General features: G+C 37.4%; 2 protein-coding genes and 1 non-coding gene across 5 annotated transcripts in view; 2 read left to right on the top strand and 1 right to left on the bottom strand.

Annotated features, from left to right (window-relative positions):
- Positions 1-6,001, bottom strand: part of LOC125225197 (solute carrier organic anion transporter family member 5A1) — a 97,690-nt gene extending 91,689 nt beyond the window's left edge. For 2 of the 3 annotated variants that reach the window (XM_048128791.1, XM_048128792.1), the window contains exon 1: positions 5,715-5,999. The gene's annotated coding sequence lies outside the window, so the exon portion shown is untranslated. Of the gene's footprint in view, positions 1-5,714 lie in introns of all 3 variants that reach the window. The other variant, XM_048128794.1, reaches the window with a different exon arrangement.
- LOC125225202 overlaps positions 1-21,864 on the top strand; it is a 119,565-nt gene that overhangs the window by 64,876 nt on the left and 32,825 nt on the right. The gene's annotated exons all lie outside the window — the stretch shown is intronic.
- Trnap-ugg lies at positions 6,548-6,619 on the top strand. The gene has a single exon. It is a non-coding gene; the product is annotated as a tRNA-Pro (tRNA).

Here is a 21,864-nt window from a genome sequence, read left to right as displayed (position 1 = left end):
GATGAGGTCCAGGGTCTCATGATGGAGTCAGGAGGTGGTCAACAGAACTGCTATTCTCCTCATCATAACCCCATCATGTTTGGGCTCATTAGATTTGGGCTGACGAGCACCATCGAACTAGATGAGGTCCAAGGTCTCATGACGGGGTCAGGAGGTGGCCAACAGAACTGCTATTCTCCTCATCATAACCCCATCATGTTCGGGCTCATTAGATTTGGGCTGACGAGCACCATCGAACTAGATGAGGTCCAAGGTCTCATGATGGAGTCAGGAGGTGGTCAACAGAACTGCTATTCTCCTCATCATAACCCCATCATGTTTGGGCTCATTAGATTTGGGCTGACGAGCACCATCGAACTAGATGAGGTCCAGGGTCTCATGATGGAGTCAGGAGGTGGCCAACAGAACTGCTATTCTCCTCATCATAACCCCATCATGTTCGGGCTCATTACATTTGGGCTGACGAGCACCATCGAACTAGACGAGGTCCAAGTTCTCATGATGGAGTCAGGAGGTGGTCAACAGAACTGCTATTCTCCTCATCATAACCCCATCATGTTTGGGCTCATTATAAATATGTGGAAGGTCGTTAATAATAATAAATGTTTTATTAGGGTACCCCTACATGTAAAGAGGGGACAGATATTTTTTTTATCTACTACTTTTTTTTATCTGTATTCATATACATTCAATAATTTTTTTTAATCGGTCCAGTAACAACGGAGATATCGAGGAACAAAGATAAAAAAATTAAAAAAATTAATAAACATACAGACGAATTGAGAAGAGAGTTAAAAAGTGACACATCATGAGCAGTTCCAATGCACCAAATGTCACTGTTCTGGACGTAAGTGCATGCTGTTCTTATAAAAATATGAAAGTTACTATAACTGTGATAATTTCCGAAAATATTAATATTATCAAAAAACGATCTTAGTAAACCCTTAGACTTATATTGACCGGGATATAGACCGTGATTACCTTTTTGATTTTTGTCGAGCTCCCGATATTTCGACGCAGTTGCATGCATCATGATCACGGAAAACTGACGAAGGCGGGTGGATGTTAAAGTTGTATAGACAGCGCGCGATCTACCCTCCTTCGCGCGCGTTTGCTGCGTTCACTTTCAGCGTTACCACTGGTCGCGTTCACACTCGATGGTCTGTCCAAACACACTACACTCACAGTGTCACTACGTTTGTTCAATTCTGACTTCACCGGCCAAAGAAGCCATTCAGAGAAGCCATTGAGATTCACAAATATAAAAATTTCAATCGTGAGGATGGCTTCAAACTATCTAATGTATGGAATCCAGTGATTTGTTTGTGTAAAAAACCGGTGAAGTCAGAATTGAACAAACGTAGTGACACTGTGAGTGTAGTGTGTTTGGACAGACCATCGAGTGTGAACGCGACCAGTGGTAACGCTGAAAGTGAACGCAGCCGACGCGCGCGAAGGATAGATCGCGCGCTGTCTATACAACTTTAACATCCACCCGCCTTCGTCAGTTTTCCGTGATCATGATGCATGCAATTGCGTCGAAATATCGGGAGCTCGACAAAAATCAAAAAGGTAATCACGGTCTATATCCCGGTCAATATAAGTCTAATGAAAATAACCGTGAATCATTCAAAACTCTTAGTAAACCCTTATTCATTTTTAAATACCTATCCAAAAATATATCACACGTTGGGGTTGGAATGAAAAAAAAAATCTGCCCCCACTTTACATGTAGGGGGGGGGGGGGTACCCTAATAAAACATTTTTTTCCATTTTTTATTTTTGCACTTTGTTGACGTGATTGATATACATATTGTTACTAAATTTCAGCTTTCTAGTGCTTACGGCTACTGAGATTATCCGCGGACGGACGGACGGACGGACGGATGGACAGACAGACATGGCGAAACTATAAGAGTTCCTAGTTGACTACGGAACCCTAAAAAACAGAAATCACTATTAAACTATTCTCTAATTTCAAGTTCCTAACTAAAATTTTCCTAATAAAAAAAATAAATTGATCCCGCTACAAACTTTCACCCCCTTTTTCCCTCTACTAGCGGTGTAAATTTTCATAATCGATTCTTATCTCTTCGAAATTTTGTTAATGCAATCTATACAAATTTCGACTTTCTAGCTTTCGTAGTTTCGGTTCAGCGGTGTTGGTTGTTGAATCAATCAATTAGGAAACCTGAATTTATATATGTACATGTAGACTAATACTATACTTTTACTACATTCATATACCTTATTTACTACTACCATACCATGAATATGAAATTAAATAAAGAGTCCCCATATAAAATTGAAAATTATGTTATTAGCAATTTAATTCAAAACTATCAAGATTATTCGTGTCTGCGTTGAAACGCGCGTTGAGTTGCCGGTGCTCGCGTACCGATCGCCAACGCCATCTATCGATGGCCGTTTCGTGAAATTGATGAGCGCTCTAAGGAATAAGGGGTCTTAAAGCAAGCGAGAGAAGGAGCGGAGGTGATTGACTCTGGCAACTTGTTTAATACAGTAGGGCACATAACGTGAGTTATTTTGTCTGATCTCGCGAGTCGTCGCTTTATCGGTAACAGCCTGTTCGGATGTCGAAGAAGGCGGGCCGAATCAGCGCGTTTTTTAAAATGGGACATGTTTTTATAGGCATACGTGGCGATTTGTAATATGATCACAGACGGCATGGTCAAAATACCAAGCTCCTTGAAGTAGGGCTTTACTGAGGTATCCTGAGACAGCTGAAGAACAGCGCGGACGGCTCTTTTTTGGAGTCTGAACGCGCGCTGCCAGTCTGCGGCACGCCCCCACAGCTCTGTGCCGTACTGCAAGAGGGAGTGGACGGTTGCAAAATAACACGTCCGCACTACATGCGTCGGCATGACTCGAGCGAGGCGACGCAGCGCGAAGCATGCACCACCTAGTTTCTTACACAGCTTATCTACATGGGGGGCCCATGTAAGTTTTCGATCGACTTCAAAACCCAGGAATGTGGTAGTCTCTACCTGCTCTATGCCTACGCCGCCAGCTTGGACCTTCCCCATAGAGTAATTAAGCGCACCATAATTTCTAGATCCTATGGAATTGCTTAATGCAAAAATTATAGCATATAGGGAAGCTAATCACCTTTCAGTAAAAAAATAAAAAAAATGCTCATATACAGGAACTTTCGAGAAAAAAAATCAAAATCGAAAATTACTAATTTGGTTCTAATACCGATATGAATGATGCTCGGACCGTGCTGATTATTCCATAAGATAGTATATTGGTAGTTCTATAAGTTCTCTCAAAAGTGTTTTTTGATAATCGATACCGTTCTCAGGATATTTTGAGTTTTAGTCAATTTTCGGGTACATTTGCCCTAAATTTCAAAAAATAATTTCTCGTTAACTAGTCATATTTGACATTCGGGAATTTTAGTCGTAGCATTGTTTTGGTCTAGGCTACCGGTTTTTACAATAAAAAGACCATGGTCGAAAATGAGGTCTGATCCCACACTGTGGGTAGTAACAATTGCATCGCGATCTTTGAGACGTTTACTAGTTTAACCTATTCAATGAATCAATACTCTGACCTTGGTAATAAAAGGTGCAACGTACGCGGAAGAAACCTAATAATCGTTACGTGTATGACCTAAGCACTGAATTAAGGTGCATTAGGGTATTTCTGAATCACAGAAATGCTCGGGTAATTTCGAGAGGGGAATCTTGAAATAATGGTGAGTTTCGGAATTACTCTAATGCACCTGTACTTCCTATTTCATATAGAATTTTCACTGTAAGTTATTTAATACACATTTTCCTAATTAATACCTAGGTATAAACATGAACATGACCTAATTGACTTCCACAAGCTAATTTCATAATTAAATCACTCTAATTAAAGATTACAGAAAGTTACACATGTTTACCTAAAGTACAAGATCAGCAGACAGCAATGGCTATCTAAATTAGTACACACATCTGTTAATTACTTAAGCCTGAACTGTAAAACTTCATAAATAAGTATAACTTAGCTTGAAATATTTATCAAAATCCAGCCAAGAAACAGTTTTGGTGGATAAAGATGTGTAAGTAAGAGATTCCTATTCTAATAGCATTTTGTTGAAATTATTGGGTTCTATCTCCTGGGGAGTTATCTGTCAGATTCAATTTATTTCTGAGATTATACTCCTAACATATGCAGTGCCATAACTGCCAACACGCCAAAAATAACTGTTTACTTGACTTATTGATGGTTAATGCTTCAGTACAATCTATGATGTTATTTTCCAAATATATACAAGAATTATGACATAGGCTCGTCTTAGTATTTCACAGAAAGCATCACCATAGGTTTTATCCGTCAGTCATTGAAAGTGTTCAATTCATTTTGAAATATTAGGGCCTCTCTTTATCCTAAATTTTTTAGAACATAACTAAATTACGAGTAAAATCTCTATTGGCAGCATCTATGAAAAACTTAAATTGAACATAGTTACTCAACATTCTAATCCACATGAATATTATTGAAATTAATGGTTATTATTTTTGATAAAAGGTTTTTGAATGACATTATGCTTGTGGGTTGGAACATTTTAGTTAGTTTCAAGATCATTACAATTAGTTGAATGCAAGCATTCTTGTAAATACATTTTAAGTCAAGGCCCATCAAGCCCTGTGTGGTAACGGGTTAAGAATTTCACCAGCCCCTGTGGTGTGGGTGATAGCCTAGCATCCTGTCACTGCAATGCCACAAATTGGTTCCCTTTAAACCCCGTAATTGCTAACAGAGGCACTAAAACGCATAGTTTAATGTGCTTTGCCTACCACTTTTGGGAATACAGGTGTGAGTATATGTAAAATCAAGTCAACTTTACATTTTGAGAATACTTTGCCAGGTCTACTATGACAGACTATTTTTAAGTAGGTACTAAGTAACTAAGAGGGTAGGTATTAGTTTATCAATCACAGACATCACAGTAAATTAAATTATGAATGCCAACAAAAGCAGTATTTACATTAGGAAATTTATCAAAATGTAAATATAGATAGTGTTTTGCGAAACTAACTACCTAGGGACTAGATATTAAAAACATTGTTTCACACTTTCCTTGGGCTGGGTTACATTTATCAATATAGTGATCATGTTTTCCTGCTAGCATCAGTATCATAATTACATTGCATTGCATATACCTTCTGATAAGCTCACACTAACAGTAACAATTCAGTATTTGGTTCTAAATTGGAAGCTGCTCTACTTTCATCAACTTATAACAGACTATCCTATCCTTATTATTTTATAAAATGATAGCTTTGTGTGTATCACTTGCTTTAGTAGTATACTTTATTCAATAAAACATTGATAAAATGTTCAGTTAATAAATACCTAACGTAGGTGCGCAGAGTTTTCCTTTTCCACCATAAGACAAATCAGCTGTGATAGCCAAACACGGACAGAGAACGAAAATAACAAAATCAATACCCACGTGATGGCGTGTTACCTACCATTTTTTACTCGTTCCCGTAATTATATAAACCCGTTTTACCCGAAGCTTTATCCGTAATTACTTTTTGTTTTTGACAACACTAAACAGACAGCAAATTTTTCACATCTTCCCAAAATAAACGCAACAGCAAAATACTTACACTTTCAAAGAACAATTTTAACGTTAGAGTTAATTTTGTTATGAAAATGTCCCAATTTAAGAGAAATGAGAGGTTTTTACTTACGTTATATGATGTAAATGTACTCCTGGTGAAATGAGCACAAAACAATGATGAGGACTCCCGTGTTTCCTTTGTGAGAGAAAGGCAATGTACGTCACACAAAATCTGTAAATGCACTGTTTTAATAATTCTTCAATACAATTTCCACAAACACAGGTAATATAGAAGAATAAACAAATCTATGTTCACTTGTCAATAAAAATTGTCAACAAAATATTTAGAACGAATCGACTCGAAACACTCGCACAGGCAAGTACAAAATTCTACTGGTGGAGGTGACGTTTCGTAAGTTTTGGTTGGCTGGCTTGTAGAATATTGTCAGCGGTGTGAAGTTATCCGAGAGCCATAAACGCCAATCTATCAGCTGATTTAGCAAAACTAGTGGCATCTATGTTGTTGATAGATATTTATTAGTGCCTAACATAAATCACAGATGGCCAGGTGGACTACTAGGTAGCTTAGTAGCAATAGCAAGCGATCTGGCTCACAGCATGTAGGTGGCGCTAGTTTGCAATGTGATGAGTACTTGATTCTAAACTTGGCACCAAGATGGCGCTGTTCCTTGATTGAATGAAAAGATTTTATTTTTAGTCAATTTTGGTTTAGATTGGTCACAAAAGGGCCTTGTCTAGGAGAGTTCTATTTATTTTGTAATTTTGGAGTGACAAACTTTCAGCGATAAACATAATCAATTTAAAATCTCCACGAGACGTGCGATTACATGTTTTATGTAAACGTGTTATGTAGTTTAGATGTTTAAAAATATAAACATACTTTTTCTGATACTATGATACTGACTAAGTTAGTGACGTGATATTTCGTCCTCTTGTACATGTGGCCTCTTGGTCTAGGGGTATGATTCCTGCTTTGGGTGCAGGAGGTCCCGGGTTCAAATCCCGGAGGGGCCCACTTTTTTGAAGTTTTTGGAATAATGAAAATTATAATATGTGATCTGTTATAGTTTTCAGTATTTATTATTGTTTTATTATTAATTGTGGTACAGCTTGAAGGACGAATTTCTGTGGGTATTAATGAATACTGGACATCCTTATCGCACTGGTAGCATAAGGATACTGTAGATGGTGTTCCATTCCACAATTTTGGTCTACGTCTAAAACATTATTGCTTTTTATAGTTTATCCCCCTTATTCATAAACGTACTCTAAAGTTATCAAGCCGATAAAGTTCGTTTGTCCTTTTCTATCACACCAATACATCGGAAAGGGACAAACGAATTTTATCGGCTTGATAACTGAGTACGTTTATGAATATGGGGGTAAATGTATAGGGTGTACCTAGTTACTCTCGGGGGAAGTCATGGGAGAATACGAGCGATCCCTTGGCGTTTGGCGTTCCCTACACGGCAATGCGGTCTAAACCGATGTGGGTTTGGTGTCGAGATGGGCCGAATATTCGGTAAATATTCGGTTTTCGGCATATTCGGCAAGTTTTTCAATGTTCGTATTCGGCCGAATAGTTCGGTTATATTGCCGAATATTTACCGAATAAACAAAGTAAATAAATAGCGTAAGTTTTTTCGTAATTCATCGGATAATGACATCCTATTTCAGCATTCTTAGAAACCACCAAAGGAAGTTAAAAATGCGTTAAAATAAAAGTACCTACAATAATTAATTAATTATGTCAGAAATTAAAATAACGTAGCTTAGGATACAAAACCAAAATTTTCTTATGCATTAAATTATAGGAACATTAAGAGCATTAGTACCCATTACTTACCAATCATTGAAAAGTTTTTAACTCTAAGCCAGGATTTAAAATATGGCGGAACCGAATATTCGGCCGAATGTTCGGTTCGGTAACAGCTGAACCGAATGTTCGGCCGAATATTCGTATTCGGCAAAGTCCGTATTCGGCCCATCTCTAGTGGTGAGTAGGATGTTTCTCTCCTTTGTCAGTAAGAGAACGGCACGGGAGATGGGAGTCCCACAGTCCCACATAACCCCCGGCCAAATGGGGTATGCGTAACAACATTAACACATTTTTTAACAATGTACGATGTTGTACCTTTTTGGTACGGATACGGAACCCTACAAACGGGTATAGCCAATTCAACCGATCTAATCTAACTAATAGTAATATATCTTAGGTGATTTATTCGCCTGCTGTTATTTAATACCTTTGTTTGTGATGTTTTTTTTTTGTACATATATGTGTACCTTTCTTTCAACAGTCATCTACTGATCTCCGAGACGTTTCTAAAAACCCTTTACTCGATGGGGATACGACGTTTCCTGACAGAGTTCCTATGACCACCTTTCTGCTCCATCATCAGATCAGCTCCATGAAAACCATAATATTGCACTGTCACGTAATTTACATGTGTGCAAAATTTCAGCTCAATCGGAAACCGGGAAGTGGGTCAAATTTAGATTTCTACGTTTTGACGCACACTAACATACTAACAAGGCAAGTTGAATAAAACCGTTACTAATTACGACTCAATTAATTGTAGCCAGTAATAAACTGTTAACAATGTATCGAATATTGCATACAAGATATAAAATGTATCAAATGAGGCTTAAATGGACCCTGACAAAAAAACAGTACAGAACCGAAATAAATGAAATAATAAGATTTTTTTTTATCTTTATTTCATAAAAAGTTGTTATTATATTTATTTTTAAAATGTCCCGCTAATAGGATCCTCCTGAAGCAATTATCTTCTATACTCTGTCAAACAAGTCTGTCAGTAAATAAGAACAAAGAAAACTATATGCATCCTTTTCTTTAGGGTGCTAGAGAAAAGGATACCTATAGTTTTCTTTGTTCTTATTTAGTGACAGACTTGTTTGACAGAGTATATTCAACATCGACATATTTGATGGTCAATGTCATGTCCTATTTGAAAAAAAAAATCAGTCTCTCGTCTCGTGAATACAGAACCCTAATAAGCGTGCAAGATATTTCTATTTTCTATAGGTACAAAATTTAAATTTAAAAAGTAGTTTCAATGTTTTTTCTCTGTTTAGAATAATGAAACACCGGTAAGTGCACATTAATGTAGCATCAATATCTACTTGCAAATAATAATAAATAAAGAAAGGAAGTCCATTAGATGTCCAGGAAATTCATTCCCGTATGCAGTTTATACATTTTATAATTTTATATTGTATACAGTATGTAAACTAACGAAAACCATTTACTGTAACCCGTAAATGTCCAGGTGATACTGAGAAACTTTTACTATGGGACCAACACCCAAAACGCGAAATAAAAATTTACTCTCCCATAGGAAATACTTACTATATAATTTTTAAGAAAAAAAAACCGCCTTCCTTTGGGGTTCTGGTGATAAATACTTTCAAATGTTGGATTATGTTATCAATTCGTCTGTATATTTTTTAATGTTTGTTATTCGATATCTCCGTCATTTCTGAACCAATTTTGAAATCTGGATGATTCTGAAGTACTTACAGATGAGAATGATTATCAGAACGGAACTCTAACCAGGTGCGGCTCACTCTTCATCAGCAGGTCCACTGCACCAAATGTCACTGTTCTGGGCGTAAGTGCATGCTGTTCTTATAAAAATACCAAAGTCACTATAAGTGTGCCGTTCAGATTTGAGGAGTTCCGTTCTGACCATCATCAGCAATTCCACTGCACCAAATATCACTGTTCTGGACGTAAGTGCATGCTGTTCTTATAAAAATACCAAAGTCACTATAAGTGTGCCGTTCAGATTTGAGGAGTTCCATTCTGACCATCATCAGGAGTTCCACTGCACCAAATGTCACTGTTCCGTACGTAAATGCATGCTGTTCCTTTAAAAACACAAAAATCACCATATGTATGCCTTTCAGTTTTGAGGAGTTCCCTCGATTTCTCCAGGATCCCATCATCAGAACTGGGTTCTGAGAAAAATGGGACCAATCTGTATGCATATACATTCAATCAAAAAAAAAATTTTCAAAATCGGTCTAGTAACGACGGAGATATCGAGGAACAAACATAAAAAAAAAAAGAAAAAACATACAGTTACAGACGACTTGATAACCCCATCCTTTGAGATTTGGAAGGCGGTTAAAAATAAAACTACCTATGAAACTGTCAGAAGATATTTTCGTGATTTCGGGGTTGATCCCGTAGTAAAAGTTTCTCAGTATCACCTGGACATTTACGGGTTACAGTAAATGGTTTTCGTTAGTTTACATACTGTATAATACACAAACAGGTGTTAGTAGCTCTGTGAGCTGCTGAAGACCAGGCAGGCAAGCATGGTCGTGCTATAAATGATAAAACATCAGGCCGTCCCTATCGAACTTACAAATAGTGCGATAGGGACGGCCAGGCCCCGTAGCCGAATGGCATTTCTCCGACGCCAAACGAAAGCGATACGCCGCTGGCTCTGTCGCGCCAATACGCAAGCGCGATAGATATAGCCACCCTGGGTGGCTAGCCGAATGGCACAATCGCTCACGAAACGCTCACGAAACGAAGCGCTAGTAGATATCTATCTCTATCGCGCTTGCGTATTGGCGCGACAGAGCCAGCGGCGTATCGCTTTCGTTTGGCGTCGGAGAAATGCCATTCGGCTACGGGGCCTGACCCTTTAGCACAACTTGCCTTGTCGCTCGTGAGTCCATATATCAAGCGCGACTTCAAGTATGGACTCGCGCGCGACAAGGCAAGTTGTGCTTGAGGGGCTGGTGTTTTATCATTTATCGCCTGGCAATACTTGCACATCAGAATATTGAAAAAAAAAAAAACAACAACTCGACGACCGGTCTGGCGCAGTCGGTAGTGACCCTGCCTGCTGCGCCGTGGTCCCGGGTTCGAATCCCGGTAAGGGCATTTATTTGTGTGATGAGCACAGATATTTGTTCCTGAGTCATGGATGTTTTCTATGTATATAAGTATTTATATATTATATATATCGTTGTCTGAGTACCCACAACACAAGCCCTCTTGAGCTTACCGTGGGCCTCAGTCAATCTGTGTAAGAATGTCCTATAATATTTATTTTAAAAAAAAAGAAGAAAAAAAAAAAAACTACACTAACCATCGCAGCGTACCAAAGCGTACCTATACCAAAGGTAGATCATATATATGGGATAGGATGCAAACGAGCAGACAGGTCGCCTTGTAGCCACAATAGTCATAACATAACTCATTAGTGTCATAATATAAGTAAAATTATCCAGTGTGTAAATCTTATACGGGCGAATCTCTTAACAGTGGTTAGCACATGAATGAAATTAGATAACATTTAGGAAAGTAGATACCTAGGTAGGTACTTAGATTTTTTTTTAAATCATAAAAAATATTTCGGCTCGCAAGTTAATGCAAAGTATGCAAACACACTCGCGTTAAACGCTCATCGACAGTTGCTTTTAAAAGCTCATATCATTTGTATCGTATTATCGTATGTGTAATGTCGTTAACTGTCATCGCCACCGCAATCATGTTTAGGTACAGTCAACAACACAGCTTGTGTATACAGACAAAGTGACAAAAATATGTATACAGAACTTTATTACCTGTACATAAAGGTGTGTATACATATTTTTGGCACTTTGTCTGTATACACAGCTGTGTTGTTGACTGTACATTACAATACATAAATTGCTGTTGAGATTTTTTTTTAATTAATTATGGGATGAAAATTAAGAGTAACTTAAAAGTACCTCTTAGGTAATTCATGATAACACTAATTATTATTTCTTTTAAATTCTATGTCTGATTTAATTTATCGCCCGTATAAAGCTATAGCTAGCAATTTACAACATTACGAACATTTTCCAAGAACCAATTACACATACATAACAAAACCGATGGAACTAACCTGGTTGCAATTTTTCATGAAGCTGGTTGTTGTGATACTTGTGATGTTTTTGGTGTTAGATAGGTAATTGACTCAAAAATAATCGAAGGTAAGCAATATAATTATATATATATATATATTTTTCATATTATAATTATATTAGTCAACTAGGGGATATCTGTATGAATGAAGTCGCTGTTGGTTATAGCATAGCTTGCTAGCTCGCGGTGGGACCATGCAGTGCCTTTGGCATTATTAATAACATATTTGGTGGTTAATTGCTTTTGGTAGTTAATTCTTAAAGCCACCGTCACAACTAACAGAGATTCTAAAACTTTCAAATGAGGCTGCGAATTAAATTTTCACTTTGAATACTTCATAATAATTATGAATTTTATTATACTTATAGGTTTAATTATTAAACCTATTAGTATAACCTCTAATATCAACAGCGGAGGCGAACAAAAGGTGCAAATTTCGTTTTCACATTATCCTATCCGATATCGGATGTCGGAAGGATTTCAATGGAAAAATCCAAGATGGCCTGTAAAGTATGGGATATCGGTCCGACATCCGATATCGGATCGGATAATGTGAAAACGCACTTAGCGACGGCTACATATTTGCGCCTTTTGGGGTAGAGACATTCGGACCGTGAGGCCAGAGTGCTAAAACCATCTAGGAGAGGAGAGATCTCATCATAAGGAGATTTCCCAACGCCTGGTTGACGCGTCTGGTGACCAGAGGGCTGGCAGCTACTTTGGCCAGCGATTAAGCTTGGCCATCATTTAAAAAGGCAACGCTGCCAGCCTACTGTGCACCATTACCGCTGACGAAGACCTGGGGAGCATTTTTAGGGTTCCGTAGTCAACTAGGAACCCTTATAGTTTCGCCATGTCTGTCTGTCCGTCCGTCCGTCCGTCCGTCCGTCCGTCCGTCCGTCCGTCCGTCCGTCCGTCCGTCCGTCCGTCCGTCCGTCCGTCCGTCCGTCCGTCCGTCCGTCCGTCCGTCCGTCCGTCCGTCCGTCCGTCCGCGGATAATCTCAGTAACCGTTAACACTAGAAAGCTGAAATTTAGTACCAATATGTATATCAATCACGCCGACAAAGTGCAAAAATAAAAAATTGAAAAATTTTTTTTATTAGGGTACCCCCCCTACATGTAAAGTGGGGGCTGATTTTTTTTTCATTCCAACCTAGTAATGTAGAAATTGCAGAACATTCCCAAAAAGCGGAAACATTCTTGAGAATGTTCGCAGAACATTTCCGCAACATGCAATTTATTATTTAAACAAGAGAATATACTTGAAATAATGTTTAAATGGGTATAATATAAAACTATATGTTATTATAGGTATAATATTGTCTATTACAGTTAGCTATTTTGTTGATAAGTGATAAGTTACCTAAATTCTCACTATACTCGTAAGTTGCTTAAATTATCACTATACTTCAGGGAACATTTCGACTTTCAGACAGACAGTTTTAGTCCTGACTTTTTTAAATTAGGTACCGAACTATTATTTCTTTATGCCTGTTTTTGGTCATGCCAATATGTATATACAAAAAAAAAACAAACAAAATAAAAACAAAAAGATAGCTGTCAGGATCGAACCTGAGAACATCGGCATACGAAGCCAGCGCACTACCACAGGACTACGTCTTGACTAGCTGAGTTCGACGAAATTATGGTATAAACTAAGAAGTTACTAAGTATTCTGATAAATTCTCGTTCTCGAGAACATTCTCAGAAGTTACCGAAAATTCTCATGAGGAATGTTCTGCAACTTTGGAAACTTCTCGACCGTGCATTGCTATTCCAACCCCAACGTGTGATATATTGTTGGATAGGTATTTAAAAATGAATAAGGGTTTAGTAAGATCGTTTTTTGATAATATTAATATTTTCGGAAATAATCGCTCCTAAAGGAAAAAAAAGTGCGTCCCCCCCTCTAACTTTTCAACCATATGTTTAAAAATTATGAAAAAAATCACAAAAGTAGAACTTTATAAAGACTTTCTAGGAAAATTGTTTTGAACTTGATAGGTTCAGTCGTTTTTGAGAAAAATACGGAAAACTACGGAATCCTACACTGAGCGTGGCCCGACACGCTCTTGGCCGGTTTTTTTATTTGTATATTTTAAGTTAATTACTTTTAGTTTGTACATAATACTGCATTTTGTTTTTATTGAGTTTAGTAAGTTATATTGTTGTATAGATGTAATATTGTATTTGTCTGACCTATTAGTTATGATGTGCTAGTAGTTCATTAGTGTTGCGCTACTTTTATTACGTATTCACCGTACTTAAACAGATTCGGTGCTCACACGTCTTGCGACTATTTCATTTGTTTTACGTGCCAAAATTACGCATGCGGTACTATTTCACCGTTGTCAACGTAAGTTCTAATTTGTAAAACAGGAACGTGTGCGTCGGCTCGTCTTCCAAAACTACAGTCTACTCAAAACTAATATAGACCGAGAGCTACGAACAAATTACTACGATCAATAAAATCTAGAGCGATAAAGACAACACTTATTATAGTGTTTTTATATTAAAGGAAAAAATGGAAAAATTTACGCTTCCGGCGGGACTTGAACCCGAAATGTTTAGAATCGTTAGCAGACGTTTCTGCTTAATAAAAATTAACTTATTATAGTGGTTCAGTATTCATATAATAAGGCGATCTCTGTAACTGATGGTCATCCCACACGACACAGATATATGACGCTTTTTTTCAAATGGTGAGAGGTGATCACATTACATATTATTGTTTGCCACGTGTGGCATTCCTCAACCTACCAACGATGCAGCAACTGACGTCCATGAGGATCGTCATACCATTTCATACACAGACGGTAACCATTAGTAAACTTTTCGCACGGGAGGCGATGATTGACGGATTTTACGCCTTGCCCATGGTCTATTAGCGAAACCACGGAATTGTGGCACACTTGAAAGCCCGAATATCATCAACAAACAGACTTTTATCGCTTGTTCCGCGCGTGTTGTCCTGGTGGCTCTACCACTGATTATATTATGTAATTGAGCAGATACAACACTCTTGTTTGTACATAACATTAATTAGTGTTAATAATTGATATCTATTATTGTGCAATATTTTATTTCGTTAATCTTTATTGCTTACACATAACACAAGAATGTAGAAATGGCAGACTTGAAGCCACATAGCATTCTTTACCAGTCAAGTAAGTATAGTAAAAAAAACTAAAATGTTTAAGGTGCAGCGAGTTCATGACCATCTCTCGGATACATCTAGGCTCCGGACATTTTTGTTTCCTCCTAGTCGCGATTCTAGACAATATTTATTCCACGCAGCTGAAATTTACCACATGCGATATTCTTCACAGTCATTATTTCTACACGATCTTGACTCTACCTAGTCGCGATTTCACACAATATTGTTTCCGCATAACTGAAGTTTACCACATTCGCTATTCATCACAGTCATTACTTCTACACGATCTTGACTCTACCTAATCGCGGTTTCACACAATATTTATTCCACGCAGCTGAAATTTACCACATGCGTTATTTTTCACAGTCATTATTTCTACACAATCGTGACTCTACCTAGTCGCGATTCTACACAATATTGTTTCCACACAACTGAAGATTACCACATTCCTTATTCATCACAGTCATTACTTCTACACGATCTTGACTCTACCTAGTCGCGACTCTACGCAATATTGTTTCCGCACAACTGAAGATTACCACATTCGTTATTCATCACAGTCATTACTTCTACACGATCTTGACTCTACCTAGTCGCGATTTCACACAATATTTATTCCACGCAACTGAAGTTTACCACATTCGTTATTCTTCACACAATTATATTACTATACAATTGTCGCAACCCTATTAATGTACAACATCGGTCACATCTCTGATAGAAAGGCACCCATATGTGAGTACAAAGATAATAGAATTTCACTAGATATAGTTTACGGTGAAGGTTTATGGGCCGAGTTTCCATGACGTTGATTTGTTGTTACGTACTCTTTCTCTTCGAATAATGCATAATGTTTTCGTTCACTTGTGTTGATTTATAAGTACTCAATAAAGACAATTATTTGTATATGTCGCAGGGAAATGGCCAAAACGGAGATTTGATCAAATCTCTAAGGGATATGATCAAATCACGCATGATGTCAAAATGGCGAATCCATTTCATCATTTCTCTAGAAAATTTCAGTCATTTGACTAAATCCCTGACTCTGTTTAGTTAAATCACAAAATCGCCCAATAGATACGCCGCGTTTCGTCATTTCCCTAGATTTGTGTAGCGATTTGATAAAATCCCTGAACCACGACAGTAAGTTGACGAAACGGGTTTATAAAGTCAACTAGTTTTATCATTTCTCTAAACAAGTTCAGTGAAAAGACAAAATGTTTTAATAAATAATATAATAATTTAAAATAAAATATTTTTAGTTTTGCTTCTTCACTTATTCTATTTTTTTCTTATTTATTGAAAAAAAAACTCTTAAAACGGATTCAATTGAGTATAATGTCTTCATGGGTCAGATCAGATAGCGAGCTAAAATGAGTGCAGTGAAAATTCGCCCACTGATTTTACCAGTGCAGTCACTCATGTCAATGCAGGGCAGCTTGTGGCGAGCTGTTGAGGAACAGCGACCTCACGTACCCAAGTGCTCCTGGGGAGTTCTGTTATCCATGAGGTGGGTGGATGGGACAGTGCACTCTACCCTGTGGCTTGCCTGTACTGGCCGTCCAGAGTCATTGAATGAATGAATGAATGATTTTTTTTTTATTTGCATAAAACAAGCGTATATACAATACATAGGTGTTCAAAAAAATATCCACAGCACGATTCTTGTTTTGCCCCGACAGGCGTACAAATATTGTTTACTTATGAACTAACAAAACTTAACTAACTATATACAAGATGTATACTAGTCTTACGCACTATAATTATTAAGTCGTTTGCTCGCACATTAAGTCGTTTGCTCCATGGCCTAAGACGCGAGTTGGCACAGTGGCTTAACAGCTACTGGGTAGAAAGCGAAGTACAGCTCTCGATACCCTTGAGCTCTCACACCGGTATTGCCCTTGCCGGAATATCAATAAAATACGGAGCTCGATTACATGTGTTTATTGTTCAAACGCAACTTACAGACTACTCAATACAAGGATGATACATGACATATATATCTATAGATACACTCATACACCACACTCAATAACCCAGTTCATTTTAGATTCCATTAACTCTCAAATAGTCCTTACACGATGGCGGGTGCTGCCTCTGCGTTCGTCCCATGACATGGGCAAGGGCAGCATCTCCTCGTAATCCCCTTGACATTTCATTAAAGTGTCAAAAGGGACTCTAATCGTTGGCTTCAGCTTCGCGCACGTCGCCCAAAGGTCCAGAAAACCCTATGGTTTCCGTGTTGGGGTAGACATACAAATAATTAAGATTCAGTTTACAAACACCTAATATTTGATTAAAATTTTTAAAAAGAACTTTGATACCTATTTTGACATTTTATTTTACCATGTCACTAATCCAGTAAGAGATTTAATCAAATCAAGTGAAAAAGGCAAGAATCTAATAAATCTAATTGGATATATTAGATTCTTAACTTCGTCATTTCATGAAACAAGTTCAGAGATTTGTTCAAATCACTTACAAGTTGAGACTTTATCATTTCCCTAATTTTGTTTATCGAAATGTTAAAACGAATTGACTTTGTAAGTTCGTTTCGTCAACTTACTGTCGTGGTTCAGGAATTTTATCAAATCGCTAAACAAATCTAGTGAAATGACGTAACGCGGCGTGTCTATTGGGCGATTTTGTGATTTGACTAAACAGTGTAAGGGATTTAGTCAAATGACTGAAATTTTCTAGAGAAAGGATTCGCCATTTTGACATCATGCGTGATTTGATCATATCCCTTAGAGATTTGATCAAATCTCCGTTTTGGCCATTTCCTTGCGACATATACAAATAATTGTCTTTATTGAGTATAAATCAACACAAGTGATCGAAAACATTATGCATTATTCGAAGAGAAAGAGTACTTAACAACAAATCGACGTCATGGAAACGCGGGGCCATAAACCTTCACCGTAAACTATATTTAGTGAAATTCTATTATCTTTGTACTCATATTTGGGTGCCTTTCTATCAGAGATGTGACCGATGTTGTATACATTAATAGGGTTGCGACAATTGTATAGAAATATAATTGTGTGAAGAATAACGAATGTGGTAAACTTCAGTTGCGTGGAATAAATATTGTGTGAAATCGCGACTAGGTAGAGTCAAGATCGTGTAGAAGTAATGTCTGTGATGAATAACGAATGTGGTAATCTTCAGTTGTGTGGAAATAATATTGCGTAGAGTCACGACTAGGTAGAGTCAAGATCGTGTAGAAGTAATGACTGTGATGAATAACGAATGTGGTAATCTTCAGTTGTGTGGAAACAATATTGCGTAGAATCGCGACTAGGTAGAGTCAAGATTGTGTAGAAATAATAACTGTGAAAAATAACGCATGTGGTAAACTTCAGCTGCGTGGAATAAATATTGTATGAAACCGCGACTAGGTAGAGTCAAGATCGTGTAGAAGTAATAACTGCGATGAATAGCGAATGTGGTAAACTTCAGTTGTGCGGAAACAATATTGTGTGAAATCGCGACTAGGTAGAGTCAAGATCGTGTAGAAATAATGACTGTGAAGAATATCGCATGTGGTAAATTCCTCTCATACCATTTTTTAAAATATTTCCTTCTCCAGTATCTGCTACAAAAAAGTGGCATGTCTGGTTCGCCGAAAGGATTATGCAATCTGTGCCTCCACCTCCTTATTCGCAGTCTCCGCGTGCACCGCACGTTCCACAGTTTGCTAAACGCCAACTACAAATACTCTTATATCATTTCGGCCACGCAATGCGCTTGGTAATTATAAATTACATAGAAGCTCACACGCATGTGCGGTATTACAAACGCTTGAAAAATCAAACCGTTGGGCGCTCAGGACAACCAGTATAACCATCATATGTGCGCCGTGCGTCCCGTTAATGTCCCACGTTATCGATTAGGTATTAAAGGAGGAAATCTACTTCTAATGTAACATCACACGAATAAGCTGTCAAAGTCTCAGGGACGAACCGGGACGTTTGCCGGCCACAGATACATGTGATTTTGGAAGTTTCACAGATCCTTTAAATCGCTTTGTAAGTATTGGGAATCTGCCAATCGCCCAAGTAGGAAGTGCTGGGTGCGTTGCGTTACTTCAACAAACTATCATGGTAATCGATGGAGTGTAAATATTGTGTAACTGGTATTGTTTACTTAGGTAAACAAATTATTTAAGGAAATATGCGCCCCTGAAACGAAGTTAACGCAAATGATGTAGATGGGTGATTCCATAAAATTCGGTTAACTTTGTGTTTAGTGCAATTTAATAGATTTGTAATAAATATATTAGGTATCTTATGTTATAGGGGTTGAATATAAACGCCGTTTGATTAGGTCATCCGATTTGGTGTTGATCACTGCATTATTTATTATAGAAAATAATTATCAAATGTCTTAAAAGTCAGTCCCTAGCCATGTCACATTTCCAAATTTCAGATTAAGTTTCTTCAGTATTCATGAGTTTTAATGATATCACTAGATTTTTTGTGTTTAAACCAATGTAATGTTACACAATGCAAAACCCCGTAACAGTTTTATGGAAGAAAATTACGTTTATGATAATAATTTTTATTCTATAATATTGTTATACGTAATTAGCGTCAGTACCTAGCCACTTAGAAATTTTAAAAATACGCGGCACTCGAGCAAAACCCGTTCTGTTACACTACATCATTCGAAAGTATCAACGTGAAGTTAGCCGCAAACACGACGTGTTCTGCGTCGGCCATCTTATCGCCGGTGCGATTCGCGTCCTTGGAGCGTAAACACGTGCTGTGCCAGTCGATTTTTCAGTCCCTAGGTAAGTTATTTGCTATAAAATTAATTAGTTATTTTCCCGTTACCTAATTGTATGTTATTCTGATGTGTGCATTGCTGTGAGAGTGAGCTTTAGGTTTCCGCATTTATATCTGAGAATAAGCTATGAGCGATTATGTTTGCATATGTCAGTCCCTGGACCGTCAGGCCCTGGTTATGTAACTGGCTAGGGACTGACGTTATGGCTAGGGATTGACGATAGTATGATAAAGGTGGAAACAAAACGCAATTTATTTCGCATTTAGGCTAAACTATATTTCTAATAGGTAGACATAATTATGATTTGCGCAAAATTATTTAAAAAATCTAATTTATATAACATTAATTTTAGAACATGTCGCCAAAAAAGAAAAATTCGACATCGAAAGAAGATAAGGCTAAAATATAATTAATGTACGTTTGACTGAATTTTTACACTGAATTATTTACAGGACTGTTGTAGCTGTTAAAATGTAATAATAAAAATCATTTAAAACAGAAAATATGTGGTTTTATTTAAAAAAAATATTCTCAGCCTCAGTCCCTATCCTCGGCCGTCAGTCCCTAGAAAGCTAATATCAGAAAATTGTAAATAACTCCTTAAATACTAAAAATATCGGCTGGCCCTTTTGGATGTATCGTACGTGGTGTCATACTTACCCAATGGGTGATCAACTTTTGCATTAGCATTAAAAAAACACCTCTGACAAAATCTGTCCAAAAGTTAACCGATTTTTATGGAATCACCCAGATCGGCCTTAAAGAGGAGTTAACGACTTTAAAGTCGTATTAAGTATTTTTTCCCCTCACTAGCTCGGAAACAGGTGTTTTGTCCTTACCAGCGGGCAAAAACGCATTTTATCCACTAGTGGGTAAAGTAGTTTGACCTTGAATAAAGTCAAATTAACTGCTTTGAAATTGATAAAAGTAGGTGAATCTAGCAATAAAGATGATTTACCACCTGTGGAACTACTGGAAGCAGTGATAAACGCATTTTTTGCGTTGTAGTTTCTTCGCTATAGTGAGGGGAAAAGTTTTGTGTTACACTCGGGTGCAAATGTATTTTACTTCTCGTGTGTTAAAAAACTCGCAAGTTCAGGATTCTATTCTCGAACCACTCGCTTCGCTCGTGGTTCAACTATAGAAACCTTTCACTTGCTCGATTTTCAATTCCACACTCGGCGTTAAAATACAACTTGTATAACAAATAACTATTTCCTTTTGACACACTCTTTTTTTCCTTTAGGAGCGATTATTTCCGAAAATATTTATATTATCAAAAAACGATTTTAGTAAACCCTTATTCAGTTTTAAATACCTATCTAACAATATATCACACGTTGGGGTTGGAATGAAAAAAACAAAAATCAGTCCCCACTTTACATGTAGGGGGGGGGGGGGGGGTACCCTAACAAAACTTTTTTTCCTCTTTTTATTTTATCACTTTGTCGGCGTGATTGATATACATATTGGTACCAAATTTCAGCTTTTTAGTGCTAACGGTCACTGAGATTATCCGCGCACGGACGGATGGACGGACGGACGGACAGACGGACAGACGGACAGACACAGACATGGCGAAACTATAAGGGTTCCTAGTTGACTACGGAACCCTAAAAATGTACAATTTGAAAACTAACATGATAAAGTTTCGATTGTACAATTGTAAAAAAGTAATTTACGTTTTGTCAACCCATTTTTGGCCAAACTGTTACCTACTTTCTGTTGGGGTATACTTGGCAAACATATTAATATTTTACTTGATAACTCTCGGATTCTGAAATAGACGCTTAAGACCTGACGGAGGACTGGCAGACAGGTGGTTGAATATTGTATGCTCTGAATTCAGAACTTCCACTAGGTAAATAATAATAGGAAATCGTTATTATTACCAGTCTTTACTGTGAGTTTGACGTTTTAGAATACGATACTCGATACTCTAGATAGTGTTAACAGTACTTATGTAAAATGAGATTCATTGTACGGAAACGTGCGTCCTCAAACATAACCAAAAAGTAAGTACATGCATTTTCTGTGACGTTTACGCTATAAATTAACGTGGCATGTGTAGGGTTGCAAAAAAACGTTTTTTTCTGGCTTGAAAAAAAAAAAAAACATGAAAAAAGCCGTGAAAAAAAACCAGTTTTTTTTCTGGAGTAGGTATGTTTTTTTCTTCTAAAGGACGAAATCTCAGAATTTGCAAAACAGTTCATTCTTTTATACGGTTTTGTAGTTAACTTTATGTTAACTATTAAACTTTATGTTAAATATAAAATTTCTGGTTTTATAAAACTAACATTTACACAATCTGTAGTTAGTAGTTGTCGCTATTGACTGTTGGCAACACCACCGCCTCTCCACGCTCCACGCCGCAT

This window comes from Leguminivora glycinivorella, chromosome 4, assembly GCF_023078275.1.
Source record: "Leguminivora glycinivorella isolate SPB_JAAS2020 chromosome 4, LegGlyc_1.1, whole genome shotgun sequence".
NCBI classification, from domain to species: Eukaryota; Metazoa; Arthropoda; class Insecta; order Lepidoptera; family Tortricidae; genus Leguminivora; species Leguminivora glycinivorella.
The sequence above is the reverse complement of the archived record's forward strand: the minus strand, read 5'-3'. Positions and strand labels throughout refer to the sequence as shown.